General features: G+C 40.5%; 1 protein-coding gene across 1 annotated transcript in view; it reads right to left on the bottom strand.

The window, feature by feature from the left end:
- The window catches only part of Cwc22 (CWC22 spliceosome associated protein homolog), a 72,105-nt gene extending 66,854 nt beyond the window's left edge, over positions 1-5,251 (bottom strand). The window contains exon 1 of the mRNA XM_029562550.1: positions 5,161-5,251. The gene's annotated coding sequence lies outside the window, so the exon portion shown is untranslated. The remainder of the gene's footprint in view (positions 1-5,160) is intronic.
- Positions 5,252-17,356: the final 12,105 nt, after the last annotated feature.

Here is a 17,356-nt window from a genome sequence, read left to right as displayed (position 1 = left end):
TATACTTTAACTCTCGTTTATAGATCTTTGTCTGCTTTGTTCATTACAATAATCTCAACACTGGAGGCCTTCAATATACACTTGTTAAGTGAACAAATGTATATATATTTTTTTTTAATAAATGTATATTCTTGATCTTTCACCTGCCCATATTCTTTCTGGAAGACCATCTCTATCTCCAGAGTTTTGATAACATGTATTCATACTAGCCCAATCATCTCTATGGAGTGCCAACTCAGAGGTCCAGTCAGTTTGAGGAAAGCTCTATGTGGATGTCCCAATGGCCTTCCAAATAGAAGTTCAAATTGGAACTCTTGTTTCTGTCTCCCCACCTCAAACCAGCTTTTCCTCTACCATACATGTTCCTAAGTGGCACTTTTCTTTATGCCCAGTCACCAAGTCCTACTTTTACTTAGTTCATGTAATAGGAGAAGTAAATCTGCCTCAGCATTCCCCCATCCTCTGCCACTCTACCTAGGAGACTGGTGGAAGAAGGCTCCATTTAGAGAAGCTTCCTAATGACACCCTCTCAGTTTCATTTTAGAAGGTAGACTGGTTTTGTGCTCTCTTAGCAATTTTTCTTACAAAGTCTTTATCACTATGCTGAAAGAATTTTTCCAACTTACCTGTAAAAAATTATAAATTTCCCATGAATGCTAAAATTGGCTATATATATATATATATATGGCAAGAGGATCCTTTCAAGTATCTGTAATGCGGCCCACAGGGAAATTAGGCTTTCAAATTAAAAGCACATTCCATTAAGACATGCTCAGCATTATCTCATACTTTCCAAATGTCCTTCTTAAAAGGCTGTTAATGGAAACTGTCTCTATGTCTACTGCCCACAATGTGTTTCTCTGTACATTATTATTTTTTTTAACAGAACATAATTTCTCAGTAGCAATCCTTCTGCTATTGAATAAAACAAACTCTAAGGGGCATGAGCCCTGCTATCACTGGCATTATATTCTCCTAAGCCTACCACTTCTTGACTAGCTTCCCATACATTCTTGGTTCATAGCTTAGGTGCCTGGCAACAGGATTTAATTTTATTCAGTAACCCTGGCATCATTCATTGAACAAAGAATATTATTATGGTTTCTCTTAATCTACTGATTAAACTTATGCCCATTTTCATAACAAAGACCAAACAAAACCTTAAATTTCAAACTACTATCACGATTGTCACGACAGTCAATAGATAGTACATGCCTTGAGGTAAGTAGCTTTTACACACATGCCAAATACTTCCTTCATTTGTTCAAGTTTGTATGTGTGCAGAAGCGTCTCTCTGAGGCTATAGCAACTGAAAATTGTATGAAAAAATAGGACCCCAAAATGATGAAGCTGGATGGAGCCACAGCTGATATTTACATTAAGCAGTGACTCAGAAAAAATGGGGAAGCACGAGAGAGAAAATGAGGAAGTAAAATGCTGAGGGGAAATGAGGCATTAGCTATAGTCTTTCAGGTAAAAGCAGTGTATGTGCAGTGAGGTAATATTGCATTAATACACACAAGACATCAACGTGTTCTTATCCTTAAGGGAGAGAAGAAATGTCTAAGTGCTTCAGCTATGTGACATACACAGTACTTTTGGAAAAGAAAGTGCAACCAAGTTGGTTTGGGACGTACAGAAAGGAGGTACTGATGCCCAATCCTCAGGGACAAGTAGGAATTATCCACATGGAAAGGGGGAAAAGGTCATCTGGAGAATGGGACCAGCATGTGTACAGGCTCAGAGACATCTTAAGAGAAAAGGCTGGGAAATTTCAAGTTGTTTGAGAAAAGGGAACACAGAGAAATTAAAATATAAATAAGGGGGAAACATAAGGCCCATGAAGCTAAAGTATGAAATGCCTACTGAGGGCACAATGGCTCCTTGAAATTCTGTCTAGAAGCTAAAACAGTACTGAACACCTGGTAAGCCCAAATTCTAAAACTAAATTTTAAAAGAATGTGGCTTTTTGATGAGTATCTCATCTCCACACAGCACTCTAATGCTATTCTGACAACTTATAAAGAATATCTCTTCCTTCCCCTTGGACCCGCCAAACTGACTACCTACATCAAGGCAGCACCATCAGGAGCCATGACTCTTTGGCTCAGATCTTTATAGAAATGGAAACTTGTCAGTGCCCTCTCTGCCATTTTAAGAGGAAATGTGACCCCAACCACACAGTTCTTTCCACTTACGAAACCCAAGTGCAGCTTAGGCCTTCAGCCTACCTTCATACTACTCCCCTTCCCCTAACTCTGTTCCTCAGTTTGGCTGGCTACATATGTAGAGACTAAATATACTGTGCCATTCTGTGTATTCTCAAAGAATGGCTTTGAAAATGGCCTTTCTGACTATTGGCCATTTTTCTGAACACAGTTTGGTTTAGAAGAAACTTGAGATTCATTGGTCACTACAGAGAAATTTACAAAGTAGCATCTAGGCACACAGCACTACATCCCACAACAGAAGCTCTGGTCACCAGGTACAGAATGAAGCTAAACTAATTCAGGGGAAAACCCATGGAGTAACTTTTCAAGTATTGAACTCTGTCTAGCTTGAGCCACTGATGAGTTAGGCTCAGAGACAGGTTGGTTAACCATGAGTGAACTCTGGGTCTCTCACACTAGTTAATTCTTTAATCACTGAAGCTTTCTCCAAACAAAGGGAGCACCATACCCCCTTTTCTACTTTCTGTTCACTGGAACTTACTGATTTGGCGACAAATGGCAAAGGCTTGTTTTAATCCACTCCTCTCCCCATGTGCTAGCTTTTAAGGAAGAGCTTTAAAGTTTGTGTTGTTGTAAGCATTCAAATGTCTCTTGAAATGTCTCTGACAGATGTATATTGAGAAAAAGTGTAACAAGCCTGAGGGTTTGCTGAAATTCGTACGCAAGAGGGCTCTGTGTTCCATTAGTTATCAGACTTAAACAGAAAATCAGTGAAATTTGACAGAGAAGCCCTTGAAAACATTAGTCAGAATCAGCCAAGTTACCAAAACTCACTTCTTTCTCAGACTAGTCCTAGGCCAGACATAAACAACTTAGGGATATGCCAGGGAGTAAAAATGTCTAAATATAGTGCACAATGAACAGAAAATACAGTTCATGGTTTAATATGAACATTAAAAATATGCAAGGTAGCTAGGCAAGGTAGTGCATGCTTTTAGTCCCAGCACTCTGGAGGCAGAGGCAGGTGGAGCTCTGTGAGTTCAAGGCCAACCTGGTCTACATAGTGAGTCCCAGGCCAGCTGGCATAAATTGTGTGTCTATTTCCTTGAGAAGTTACAGAGCTCTGGGATGTCAAAGAGGAAAAGAGAGTGAGTTAAGAATTAGAATATGTTTTATGTAGGTTTAGAAATAGCCACTGGATAAAGGGGCATTATTGACTGGCCAGGATACCCAGAAATTGAGCAAAGTTCCCCCATACCTGGGTAAGTTTTTTTTTTTTTTTTTTTTTTAGTTTAAAAAAAAAAAAAAAAAAAAAAAAAAAAAAAAAAAAGAAAAAAAAGTACACACACACACACACACACACACGGGGTAACACCCTGTCATCTTCTGAGTAGTCTCAGGAACAAGCTACTGTAGGTCAGTCATTCTGCAACATATAATGGTCAGAGAGGAAAGTTAACCTTTAATAACTCAGCAACTGGGAAAAATGATAGAGCTAAGGAAACTTGTTTAGGGAAAGATAGTTGTCTAGGACATGTCAAAACTCCAAAAGTGACTGAGCTAAATTATTCAAAGTAGTGAAGGATGTAGTAGTATAATGTAGTAGAGAAAACTTGGCTGGCCATGGGCCAAATACTTCAAAGCAAGTTAGGCAGCAACCCTGACTGGAGAGCAGGGATGATCATATCACATCCCTAGAAGATGTGCTAGGGCAGTGCTTCCCAAACTGAGGACCAGATGTTTGGTTTGGTTAAAAAGCATTATTACTATATATACACACATACGTACATATATATATATATTTGTTTTTTGTTTTTTAACAAATGAGGACGCTTAGACTATAGACGTCAAGTAACTTTCCTCAAGTGACAGGTCTAGTAAGTGTTGGAGTAAGACTGAAAATTTTGGCTTGCTAGATCCATCAACTCAACATCAACTTAAGCAGTTTTCTTCTTCCTACAGATATTGCCTGTAGCAATGCTTCTCCTGTTTTTTTTTTTTTAAAAAAAAATCACATCTTTACGGTCAGTTTTAAATTTAGTTTTCCATATACCTCCTGCATTCGCAGACTTATAGGATGGGAGCCAATGAACGGGTGTGAAAACAAAGTTTGCTTACCTGCTATCTCTAGTCTGAGGACATGTGAAAATGGAAAAGGAAACTCTTACCATACTTATAAGTCTTGCATTTACTTTCCTCAAGTTATTCTCCATTTACCTCACGGACTTACTAATGATTATAAATGCATGAAGTACTTTTTGAAATTAGGTAAAAATAACTGGTACACTACTTCTAGGAAAATGTATTTCAGGGCCTGCAACTCAGTAGAGGTGGAGACTGCAGACCCAAGCCTGGGAGTTATCCAATTACTTAGATAATTCAAGTTATGGGAAGGACAAAGGAAGACAGACGAACACAAAATGAGAAACAAAGAACACCAGGGCTAAATACAACGAAGGGCCAGTATTTACAGGTCAAGTTAATGAAAAATAAATGGCAAATGAAATTCTAGAAGAGCCAGTCGCTGGGATATTATACTGGAAAGAGGCAAGAGCGTCACGACAGTTTATTATTCCAGCGCGGGGCCCTGGGATCCTGGCTCTGGGAAGGGGCTTCAGCAAATCGGTGGACTCAAGTCCCTAGACATCAGCGTCGGAAACACTGCGCCGGGCAAGTGAGGGAACCAGCGCCCGCGCTGGCCTTCAGCAAGCCGAACTGCACCGGCCGGGGGGCAAACAGGACGCAGGGTCGCCGGCGCTGGCGGGCCGAGTGCCCAGTGGCGCACGCCTCGCCTACCATAGGCCCAGCCCGCTCACACCGCACCTCGCGGGACGGCGGCGGAGGCAGAGCCACGCGCGTGCAGCGAGGCCCACGGGGCCCACGATGCCGGTGCCCACTCTCAGGCCCCATCATAATCTACACGATAGGGCAACCCGCTACCCCCACCCTGGGTTCCGGTCTATGGGGAGTTACAGAGTTCGGTAATTACCTAAAGCTCCACCGCGGCGCCATTACACCGGAAGTGCGTCATTTCCCCTTCCCGGGTGCTGCCAATAGGAAGGTGGAGCGTGATGAAAACCTGATCGTGAATTGACTTTGCTATACTATACTGTTAGATTAATGGTGATACCTTATGGAAACACCAGATTCAAAGCAGTCCATTTAACCACCCTGTCTTCTTCACAAGTTCACGAGAAAAAGAGCAGTCCATATGAACTACGAAGTCCAGCATCCTTCGGCTGAGGGAACGGAAATGACGCACCTAATAGTTGGCCAAAGAGAACCGCAGGGTGTGATGGGAATTGTAGTTCTTTCGATAGATGTCAAACGCACAGAAGAAACTTGTTTATAACTAGGGTTTCGAAGAATGTACTTTATTCCAAAACGAATCATCTGTTACTATAAAAAGTAGTTCTTAGGAGTCATGTTTCCATTAATGTTTTGCAGCGTTGGGGCTTAAACTCAAGACCTTGCATGTGCGAAGCAAATATTCTTCATACCGTTCCCTCCCTTGAGTAGAGATGTCTCAGACTTTTGACAGTACCTTTACCAAAAAGCTTATTAAGAAAAATAATTATTAAATTTTTTAGTGCCTATTAAGTTTCAAGAATTTAAGATCAATTAAATGGGAGTCTATGAGACCAAAAATGAGAAGCTACATCATCTATACAGCTATGATTCTTCTATTTTTGGTGAAGGTACCAACGGACATGATTTAGGATAAGGAGAAGACTAGCTTATAGCATTGGAAAGAGCAAAGAGTTTACAGCAAGGGCATCACTTCCTTACGTTTTGCCTTTTAGTAATAACAAAGCTTAAGAGATAAAGTATCTGCTAAGGTGTGGCATCTCTTCCCAAGACAAAGACATCTTTATGATTCCCAGATTTTTCTTCTCCGAGCATTTACCTATTATAGTTTTAAAGTGATTTGCTTTCAGGCTTTTTCTAGTCCACAGATGGCTGTGCCACACTGGAAAGGCTGAGAATGCAGTAGTTGCTTGGTCCACTAGGCTAGATGTTTCAGCAGTCCCAATCTGGTGCAGGGGCCCTGGAGAATTCCTGGAGAGACGTTGTCTTTAGTCTATGTTGGAACCCAAAGACGTTAGTTCTAATATTGGCAAAGGAATGCCATGACAACAAGATAAACTCATCAGTACGAATGAAGGCAAGCAGGCAACTTGCTCCCTTCTGCCATATCCGTCAATACAGCCTGACACCAGAAGCTATCACCCACACTTAGAGTGGGTCTTCTGGCTTCAAATACTTTGATCAAACAAGTCTCTCACATTTCTGTTAATTCCAAATCCAGTCAAGTTGACAACCAAAATCAGCTATCACAAGGACTAATATATCAGAATATAACTTATTATATTAACGCTCAAGATATTTGTTCATTGTTTATTTGAAATGGTTTAAGATATTTGAGTGAATAAATTTCAGTTGTAGCACTGTAGATGAGACAGATAAGGGGGACCCATCTCCCCTGAGCATGGGGCAGGTGTTAAACTTTGTCAAAGCACAACTAAATTCAGTTAAAAATCACTATCATTGTTAACTGGGTTTAGTGGAGCACACCTTTAATCCAAGCACTTAGGAGGCACCTGGGAAGCAGGGGCAGGGGATCTTTGTGAGATTGAGGTCAGCCTGGTCTACATAGTGAGTTCTAGGACACCTGTGGCTACAGGGAGAGCCTGTCTCAAAAAAACAAACAAAAATCACTATCGTTGTTAATAACTAGCTCTTTAAGTCTTATTGTAAACATTCCTTTTCATGTTCATTTTCTTGTAAATAAGCAAAAATGGGGCTGGAGAGATGGCTCAGTGTTTAAGAACACTGGTTGTTCTTGCAGATCTGACCTCCGAGGGCATTGTATGACACAGGTGCACTTACCTACATGCAGGCAATACATGCATACACATAAAAATGATAATAATAATAATAATAAATAAATAAAAATAGATTTTTAAAAAATAAGCAAAAATGTTGGAGGATAAGGCAATTTGACTCCTTAACTGGCAGCTGTTAAACTCCCTGGTTTCCCCACCTGCCTTGAGCAAAAAGGGCTGTCAATCAAACAGCCAGCTGGACAACCCTTATGTCAAGGCTTCTTAAGCTTTTCTACTCATGACCCCTTTTGCCCAAGAAAATTTTATTCTGCCCAGGTATATAAAATAGGTGTACTATTTCTAATTCCATAACTTCAACCACCTCTAATTCTAATTCTCTTTCCTGTTTGATTGATTCTATTATTGATGCCTTATATTGCATTTTAAATTTAGTGTATGATTTTCTTAATTGCTTCCATCTGTCTATTAAATTTCTTTGTTAGAGTATTGACTCATTCAACTGGGTCTTCTTAAAGCTTCAGCTCCCTCCTGATTACTATTTGGCTGATTTTTGGCACATATTGTGACCATTACGGAAGGTTAAATTTTCTAAAAGCTTTGTTGCACGTCTTTAATTCCAGTACCTGGGAGACAAAGGCAGGTGGATCATTGAGAGTTCAATGTCAGCCTGGTCTACATAGTAGGTTCTAGACCAGGCAGGGTTGCATAGTGAGACCCTGTCTCAAAAAAAATTTTTTTTGGTAAAAGCTCTTGATAGTTGGTGAGAGACATCACATGTGATTTGAAAAATCAGGTATTTATTCCAATAACTGTAATCTGGCTTTTGTGTGTGTGCCCATCTTTACAGAAATCAAAGAAGGCTGCTTATTTTCTCTGAGCTGTTTACCGACTTCCACTCTTTCATTGCTCGACCAGATTTGTCATAAGCCTGCTGTTGTTGTGTTGTCCCTGTTTCAGTACAAGAGAGCCATCATAGGCCACGTTTGTCCCATAACTACAGATGGACAGGGACTGGGAGTTCCCAGAAAGGGTAATGCATCCCCACGAGCCTTGAGCAGAGACAGTTGGTCATGTGCTGGGGGAGTCTACCCAGTTATGAGTTTAATGTTCTTTGTCAGCTTGGCTGAATTTAGAATCGCTGAAGAGGCACACCTCAGGGTGTATCTTTGATGGAGTTTCCAGAACAGTTTAAATGAGGTTGGTAGCCATTCTCTCATAGTCTGGGGTCTATCCCAGACTGGGTAAAAACAAAAGGGAGTACAGCACTACTATGCCAACATAATAATTACCTGAACAAAAAAGCCGGAGTCTTAACATTTCATTTTTAAGGGTAGGCCCAAACGCAGAGAACACTCATTCCCCCCAGATATTTCTTGGAACCATCTCTCTCCCCTGGAATTGTGCTGATGGAACTGTCTTGTTGGAACTCTGTCTCTTGAACTATGACTTCGCAGGCCCTACCCATAATTTTATTCAAAATGATATCTCCAGCTTCAATTGGTGAAGTAAAAGTTTGGCTCCATTCTGATCTTAACAGACCATTGGGCCTTTTCATCCCTAATCCCATTCACCCAAGGCCAATCCTCCTTCCCAGTCTTCATTGTGTGCAATGGGTGCACTGTCTTTCAACACTTTAATATGTCAATTCTCGAGCATACACTCATTCATTTCATTAATTCATTCATTCACTCATTATCTTCTTGGGTGGAATTGAGGTTGCCAAGGAAACAAGATCAGGTACCCAGGTCACAAAAGCACGTGTTTTCTGAGATTAATTGAAAGTCATTAGCCCAGCTGGGTGCACACCTTTAATCCCAGCACTGGGGAGGCAGAGGCAGGTGGAACTCTGTGAGTTCAAGGCTAGCCTAGTCTACATAGGGAGTTCTTGACCAGCTGTGGCTACAGGGAGACCCTGTCTCTAAAATACCACCCAAAAAGTCATTACGCCAGATTATGTCCATTTATAAAAGTCATTTCTACAGGAGAAGTCAGATATGAGGACTGACATTCCCTCTTCTTCTGGTTGGCACCTCAGACCAAACCACTCCCATTATCATGTCTCCTCTGTCATGATGAACTGTGAACCAAAATAAATGTTCTTCCCTTACATTGCTTTTTTTCAGGTATTTGGTGACAGTTATGAGAAAATAACTAATGCAGGGCATATATCTGTTCTCTAAACCATGCCTATGACTAACAGAGCAACCAAGATGCATGACATGCCTGAGCCCATCAAAACAAGCACAATGCTGAGGCAGGACAAAGGCCTATATTGTTATATTCTGCCTACTATTGAACTAGTCTTGTAGTAGATGTCCACAATCAGCCACAGGTGATGCTGATTGGAATAGATGTTCGAAAGAGTGAAGCCACCTGTCTTTCCCTAGGTATGTGGCTGTTCCAAAGGGGCCATCTACAGGCAGGCACAGGAGAAGGGACCTTTAGCTTCTGTCCGATGATAAGTTTTGTTGTGCTAGCACTAAGTTCCAGGGCAAAGTTCTGAGATCACTACCCTCTTCTATCCCTATGACTAGGGTCATATTTCTTATTATACTGCTGTGCTGGTGAAGGAAGTCCTGTAGCCATGATGTCTGGTGGTAACTTGGGTCGCACATGAACCTCATAGCCAGAATAACCTGCACAGTCTCAAAGGTACATCCATGGTCATGCCATAGGTGGCAGCAGGCCAAAATGTGAATCTGTCCCACCAGGGTGCAGGATTACTGTTGTGAGGTGATTCATCAGAGAAGACAAAGTTTTGCCCAGTAAGAGTCTTTGCTGGCCAGCAACTACACAAGAATTGTCTCTAGGGTAAGCTTTTATGCAGCGAAACCATAACCAAGGGTGAAAAGTTTAAGTTCCTAAGCTTAGTACAAAGCCCCCTTAAAAATTTCTATTCTATTAAGCAACAATTACTATTTTGCAGAAGCAAGCCAAGCGTACCCTACAGAAGCCATAAATCTGCAGTTAGCAGGTGCACTCCAGAACATGTTGGCCTGTTCCCAAGACAACTGGGGTCCTGCTGACATGTGTTCCCACAACCTCGGACAACTTCCTGATAATTTCAGAAATTAGAGTCAGCCTAAACTTTAACATGGCATAGCTATGGTCAAGAAGGTGCCATATCACACTATGCTTGGTGCTGGAACAGGTGAGAGGCCCTGTATGCAAGAACTAACCTGAGGACATCTGTGCTGTGTAAGGTTAGTAATGAGTGGTAGAGATAACCCCTTTGCCATTGAGGCTGCACTAAGTTGAGTTATACCTAAGTCTCACAGCTACAAAGGCCCACATAGTTTCAATTGGGTGGCCCAGGGCCACTTAAAGGTGACAATAACACAGGCAAAAACTTTATTCCGTATCACTAGATACAGGTCTATGCAAGGCCCCAGAGTAAGTCTAAAGCCTCTGCCTACAAGCTTTGGTCTGAATACTGGGTCTCTGGTTTTTGCATGGAAGTGGGTCTTACCAGAGCAGGCCTGGCACTGAGCTCCAAGGCAGAGCCCGTGCTGTCTTTGATGCTCTGTTCCCCAGTAAATAGAACTTTCTTCTTTTTCTACTGTCCCAGGTTGGAAGCAGTCTCCTTACCAGTTAGTTCATGCAGTTTCAACAGCTGAATTATGGGTCATGCCTTGATCATAGGGGTCATGGTAAATACCCTACATTGGGTCTCACTGTGGTGGGTCTGATACTGGGTTTCATGAACTATTTTGTTTTTAGTTTTGTGTTTTGTCTTTCTTGGGACAGGGTCTCCCTCTAGCCCCAGTTGGCCTAGAACTTGCTATGTAGACCAGTCCAGCCCTGATTGCACAGAGATCTGCCTGTTCTGTCTCCCTCCTGAGTGCTGGGATTAAATGTGCGTGCTACCACACCTGGCCTGGATTTTGTATTTAGGGGCTGGACTTAACTTGCTCTCCCTCTGCCTTTTCAGAGGAGCCTCTCTCTAAGCTGGTCTTCCGGGAGTTCTGGGAAAGGGACACAGGCAACTCCTTTCTGCTTCCTTCCTTTGTTCTTTCCTTTAGTCATAAGTGGGCTCTGTGAACTCTCACCTGGTTGTCTCCACTCTAAGGACTTGCTATTATGCATGATAAGGTGTCTAACTTTCTGTGTCTGTGGAGAGATCACCAGAGTATCCTACTAACTGCCATTTGCTTTCTCTTCCAAAGCATATTTCATATCATTTCCTGTATCATGGCCAGGAATTCCTTCTTTAGAGTAGCTTGTCAAAGGAATTTTTCAATTGTCTTTGACCTTTGATACAGAATCCCAGGTACCTGACCTCTCACAGAGACTTTATTTATTTATTTGTTTATTATTAATTAATTAATTTTTTGGTGTTTTTGAGACCTTGTAGCCCCAGCTGGTCTGGAACTCACTATGTAGACCAAGATGACTTGAACTGACAGAGATCTGTTTGCCTTAAGTACTGGGATTAAAGGTGTGAGCTACCACACCTGGCTCTCACTGAGATTTTTACGACCTCTGTACTGCATCTTTTTCTACAAAAGAATCTAACATCGGCTCCACCAGTTGTATAGCCTGGATGTCTAAGTTTCTTGCACCATAGCTCAGACTGATTGCAGGAAACTTTCCTGTGCAACACTGCAAAGCTGGAAACTTATGTCCCTGATAAATGGGCCAGAAAGAAAAAGTCCTAAGTGTAGAATGTGATACTTAGAGTACAATATTTTGAGCTCATTAGCCACCTTCTTGTTCAGTCTGTTTGGTCAGCATGATATTATTGATATGACGGATCATGTTCTATAGGATTTCCAGGTAATACAGGTGTCTTTGGATTGGAGGGAAGGAAAGAAGGATGGAGGGACAGAGGAAGGGAGGGAGGGAGGGGAAAAGGCAGAATGGGAGAAGGACTAGGAGGGAGGAAGAGAGAGACAGACAGAGACAGAGACAGAGAAATGAGAGAAAGAGAGAATGAGAGAATATGACCTAGTACAAAAGTTTCAGTTTATATTGTCTTGGCGTCCAGGACCACTGGAGAGAACACAGACTTGATTTAGGTCAAATTAGCCAAATGTATTAAACTGACTGACAGCCTCCAGATTGAGATAAGACACTGCAGTGAAGCTGTGAGGGGAAGGGGAGCTCTTAAGGACAGAAATCCCAACTTGCCTCCTTCTTGTGGTATTGGCAGTTGCAAGGACAGTGGAGTCACACAGACTGACCCTTAAATGCAGCAATAAGCAAGTTTGCAGAAGTCAAAACAAGGAATTTCCTTAACAGGTGTATAACCTTGAGGGTAAGGAGCTTTCTGGGTATTGTTATTTCAGCATATCACTAAGAAAAACAGGATATCGTTCAGGTTATTTTCCCTTTGGTGGGCAAGGAATGCATAGCTGCAATGTCTGGGTGGAGACATTCCTCCCTGTGGTCAGTTATTTCTAAAAAGGAAACAGACTTCTGGGGGGGAAGTGACTTACTGGAACTAAGTTGAGAACTTGAGCTAATATGCTGATCTAGATTAAGAAAAAAATGGAAGTAGGGGCTTAAAATGGAGTTGGCCTTGTTATCACAATATTGTCTATTTCATGGGATTATAAACTATTTATAATTATAAAATTATCGTTTAAAAAATTATTTATTTTGTGTAGGGAGGAGGGAGTGTCTGTGGAGGTCAGAGGATAACTTTGAGGAGTCATTTCTTTTCTGCTTGACTTGTAGAATCCGGAGATCAAACTCATGTCATCAGTCTTGTGTACAAGCACCCTTACCTGCTGAGCCATTTCACAGGCCCCTAATTATCATTCTTGACTGGAATAGAAAGGAATACATGTTCCAAATCAATGTTGTGTAATATGTACTTGGGACCACAGAGTCCTGCTTTGACAGTGATACCCTGCTTTACATGGCACCTGTAATTGAGGCTGCTGCTTCATTGAACCTATGAGCGTTCCTAATCATTCTCATAATTCTTCTGGTTTCTGTAGAAGCCAAACTATCAAATTTTATGAAGTGTCCATTACATTCTAATGGATATCATAATCTCCACCATTTAATCACATGGCCAAGAGAGCCAGTGTATTAGCCTTCCTTGTGAAATGGCAACACTAACTCCATTTTGATCTAGCTGACTTTTGCTACATCCTGTGTTTTTGTCCAGCCATTCCCACTGCAGCCTGAGAGGGGCAACATCTCAGGCAGGCAGTTTCAGGGAGAACATTGTTTCCACAATATTGGGAAACTTACAAATAGCCAAGTAGCAAGTCCAGATAGCAAGCCCTCCCGCCAAGCTTTAACTGCATTTGTTTTTACAATTCTGAGAAACTTGTTTTTTTCCTTAGGGAAACTTTGTGTTAACTGAAAACTCTTTGTTAACTGATCTGCCCTTACTCTGGTATAATTATGGTGATCTGTTGTAACTGTGGTTATTAGCTTTGCCCTGGCATGATGTAATTGTGGTTTTAAACTTTATAAACCCTGCCCTGCTTCTCCTAGGGATCAAGAGTTCTTTTGGCATTAGTCCCCTCTCTGATTTCTGACTATTAATAAAGGATTCCTAATTCAACCATCACTATATGGTGTTCCTCTGTGCATCTTGCTTAATATTACACTTACTACCATAACTCTTACTCTACAAGACAAAAGCAGTACATGAAAGTTACTCCAATTGTGAAGAATGTTGATTCCAGTTATCTATTTGGGGAGTGAACAAATCACCTCCCAACAGGACAGCCATGATGTTAAGTTAACATCTTTAAGCATCAGTGTCACATCTGACCTTGTATTCAAGACATGTTGGAAAGTTTAGAAAAGTTTCCATTAAGGACTAAGGCCAATAGTCTTCTACTTAAACCTCAGCTAAATAAATAAATAGATAGATAGATAGAGATAGATAGATGATAGATAAATGCAAGTCTTCACCTGAAACATTACAACTAATAATGGTCTCATGGAACCAGGATATAGTCATTCAAGTATGTAGAAGTGTATAGAAAAAAACAAAGGGAATCATTACACTATATGCTTGATGTGATGGTATGTGATATGTCTTTCTGAGACCTAACAAAGTCTGAATCATTTGCTTTAATACAGGCACAGAGGCTAGGCATGGTGTGTGCCTGCAATCCCAGCACACCAATAGCTTAAGCAGGAGAATTTCTTCTCCTTCAGTAGTCAAAGCAGGAACATCTTGAGCTTCTTTTCAACAAATAGACTAATACCTGACATAGGTCCAGAAACTGAACAAGAGATTGTGATAAAAGTCACAGCAGAAGCTGGCCTAACCACCTTCATTCAGCCTCCTACTCACCCATTCTTTTATTTATGTAAATGAAGCAGCACTTTCACTGTATTCCCATGTACATATTTCATTCCTGGAGACTCCATGTTTTATTTAGCACATTCACAGCTCCCTTTGGATGGCAATCTGACGTTTTTGGTCATCATGATAATTGTGATCATCTGGCTTTTGGAGGTTAAATGTTGACTTAGTCTCTCACCTCTGGCCCCATCATTCTTGTTACTAAGGATCCAAGTTCTTACTTGTTACTAAGCTGCCAAGTTCCAGGACAGTCTCCCCTGAGTGTAGGGAGGAGCCAGCACTGAATGTCTTTGAGATGGAGATGTTGGTGCATCACTTATCAGCAGCCTCCTGATGCTCTTGGGGAATAATGTATTTAGGGCTTTCTAAAAAAAAAAAAAAAACTTACGAGGTTTTCTGTCCTCATACCCACTCCAGCATGTTCACCTTTCCAGGCCTTTGCTTTTTTTCATGGCCAGCTATGGCAATTAATAAGGAGTCTTATCTCCTTAGGAACAAATTCCTCCACCCCTGTATCTCTTCTAGGATACTAAGAGAGTGTACAGCATCACTAAACTCTCCCTAATCTAGTATTCTGTTCCAGCGCTCTCTGCCAGTGAAAAGTTTTAGCAACTGAGCTACTGTATTGTGCCAATGAGATAGCACTTGTACCCATTGTACAACCAGGAGTGGGCTCTTCTAGGCCATTCAGGTAGCAAGTGAACCAATCTAAAAATTCCAATTTATCAGCATACCACAGTGCAGAGTACAGAATCTCTGAAAGTGTCACAGAGAAGTTCAGAGCAGGATTACCTTTTGTACCACAGTCTTACTTGTTCAGGAGCCAGGGTCACCACAGGAAGATCAGAACCTATTCTCTGAGGCAGATTCGAACTTACTAAAGATAAAGAACAAAGTCCAAACATCTAAAGAACCTGTTTCTATGTCTTCCATAAAAAACCTAGCAGTACAGAGATGGTAAAAATAATCAGGTCTGTTTGGTATACACCACACGGTTCTTGCTTAGCTCAACATTATTTTAGGGATTTCACAGGAAAAAACTGTCAAGTCAGATGAGATGTTCAGTCTTCCGTAGGAAAGTCAATATAAAAATGTCAGAGACTGCAGATTTTAGGGGATTACCCTGGAGATTTGTCACTGTCCTCACTGTCCATAACAAGTTCTTACCTTATGGAAAGCATTGATCAAACCCTTATGAAATAGCTAATAGAGAATTTTACTCTCCTTCATTCTGATAAATTGACTACAGTCATTGGCCTCATTATCAAATAGATTTATTTCTGCTTTCTTCCAGAGTTTTTAAAAAAAAACATTTATTTTTTATTTTATGTGTATGAATATTAGATCTGCATGTATATAAGTGTACCTGTGTCATGCAATGCCCACAGAGGTCAAAAGAGGGCATTGGATCCCCTGGAAGTGGAGTTATGGACAGTTGTTAGCCACAATGTGGGTGCTGGGATTCGAATCTGGGTCTTCTACAAGAGCAGCCAGTGCTCTTAATTGCTGAGCTCTTCTGGAGTCTAAATGAAAATTCTAGTTTGGGCAGTCAAGGTAGTATTTGTGTTCCCTTCCAAGACAGTCCTTGAACCCTGTAAAGACTGTACTAGGTGCTATGAACTAAGACTACATTATAGGTATGGTCCTCCATAAATAAAGTTGCTTAGAAAATTTCAGGCTATACCCATGGATCAACTCAGGACTTCTGGTGTTCTTTTCCATCTAGAAGTTAATCAAATTAAACTATTTGATCCATGATTCAGTGAAAGAAAAAAATATTATAATGGGCTGAAACTTACGAGGGTGTTTTAAATGTGATCATTTATTCAGAATACTTTTGGTATTGATGTTCTACTTTTCTATGAAGACAGATGATCACTCATTTCTTTTTTTCATTTTTTCTGAAGTTGTTTCAAATCCTCAATTTAGTATACTATGCCTTAGGAGTTGAATTCTCACTAACACATAAAAATCAAGAAAAAGCTATTCTTACCAAGTTTCCTTACTTTCACACGAATCAAATTTTTGCATAAATTCATATGAATATTTTCTTTCTTTAAACCAGGATGTAATTGGACAAATCAATAATGCAATGAAATTATATGTGAAGTGTCATCTTTGCAAAGAGTTCTTATGTAAACTTATACCAACAAGGGTTGACTATATGTTGAAACCAGCTGATGACTATCTCTTGTCATTAACCATGAAGATCCTTGCTATCCTTTTTTTTTTTTTTTTTTTTTTTTTTAAACCTAGAACCCAGCTTGGAAATAAGAATAAACCAGATACACTGGAAAATCTAAATATCTGAGCATTGCTTAGATTTTGTTGTTGTTCAAATAGGAAGGCAGACTTGACCTACAAATGGGGGCGGGGGTGGTGGTGTTGGGAATGTGGGTTAAGGTTTGTTGTTATGTGAGGAAATTGATGTTGGCATTTTGTAGAAGGAGATGAGGGGGGGCAGAGGGTGCTAAGTATCTAGAGAGTTCTAGAAAGAGCTGTCCCAACAAAATTCACCTTGAAGTATCAAAAGAAATGTGGAAAGGTATTATTTAAATTATTCTATCTATTTTGGTTTAGGGAAATGGCTTTCCACTTCCACCCTATGCAGAACCCAGTCGGGGGGTGGGGGGTGTTGAAGAAGATAAGTTTAAAAACAAATTAAAAAATTACACAATTTGTAATGTGTCTTGCCTTATCATAGCTATAAAAGAGCACAGTTGTACAGTTAATCCAAATACAAAATAATTGTAACCATGTTTTCAAAATCTAGGAGTAAAGATTCATGAAAGTAACAAAGGATGGTATTTAACTGATTTTTTAATGATACTTTTCTTTTCAGGATGTCTAAATCTCAAATAATGATGTTAGTCACACTGAAAAGCTAAGCTTTGACTCACTGTTGAATGACTCAATTTGTATGATATGTGAATGTTTTAATAAGTCCCTAGTGCTTATGTAATGCACATGTAATAACTTAAAAGTGCTCCTGGAACTATTTTTTACAGCTTCTACAAAAACACTTTAATTGGGGTAGCCAACAGCTTTTAAGTACCACA

This window comes from Nannospalax galili, unplaced genomic scaffold, assembly GCF_000622305.1.
Source record: "Nannospalax galili isolate Female #2095 unplaced genomic scaffold, S.galili_v1.0 scaffold895, whole genome shotgun sequence".
Taxonomy (NCBI): Eukaryota; Metazoa; Chordata; class Mammalia; order Rodentia; family Spalacidae; genus Nannospalax; species Nannospalax galili.
The sequence above is the reverse complement of the archived record's forward strand: the minus strand, read 5'-3'. Positions and strand labels throughout refer to the sequence as shown.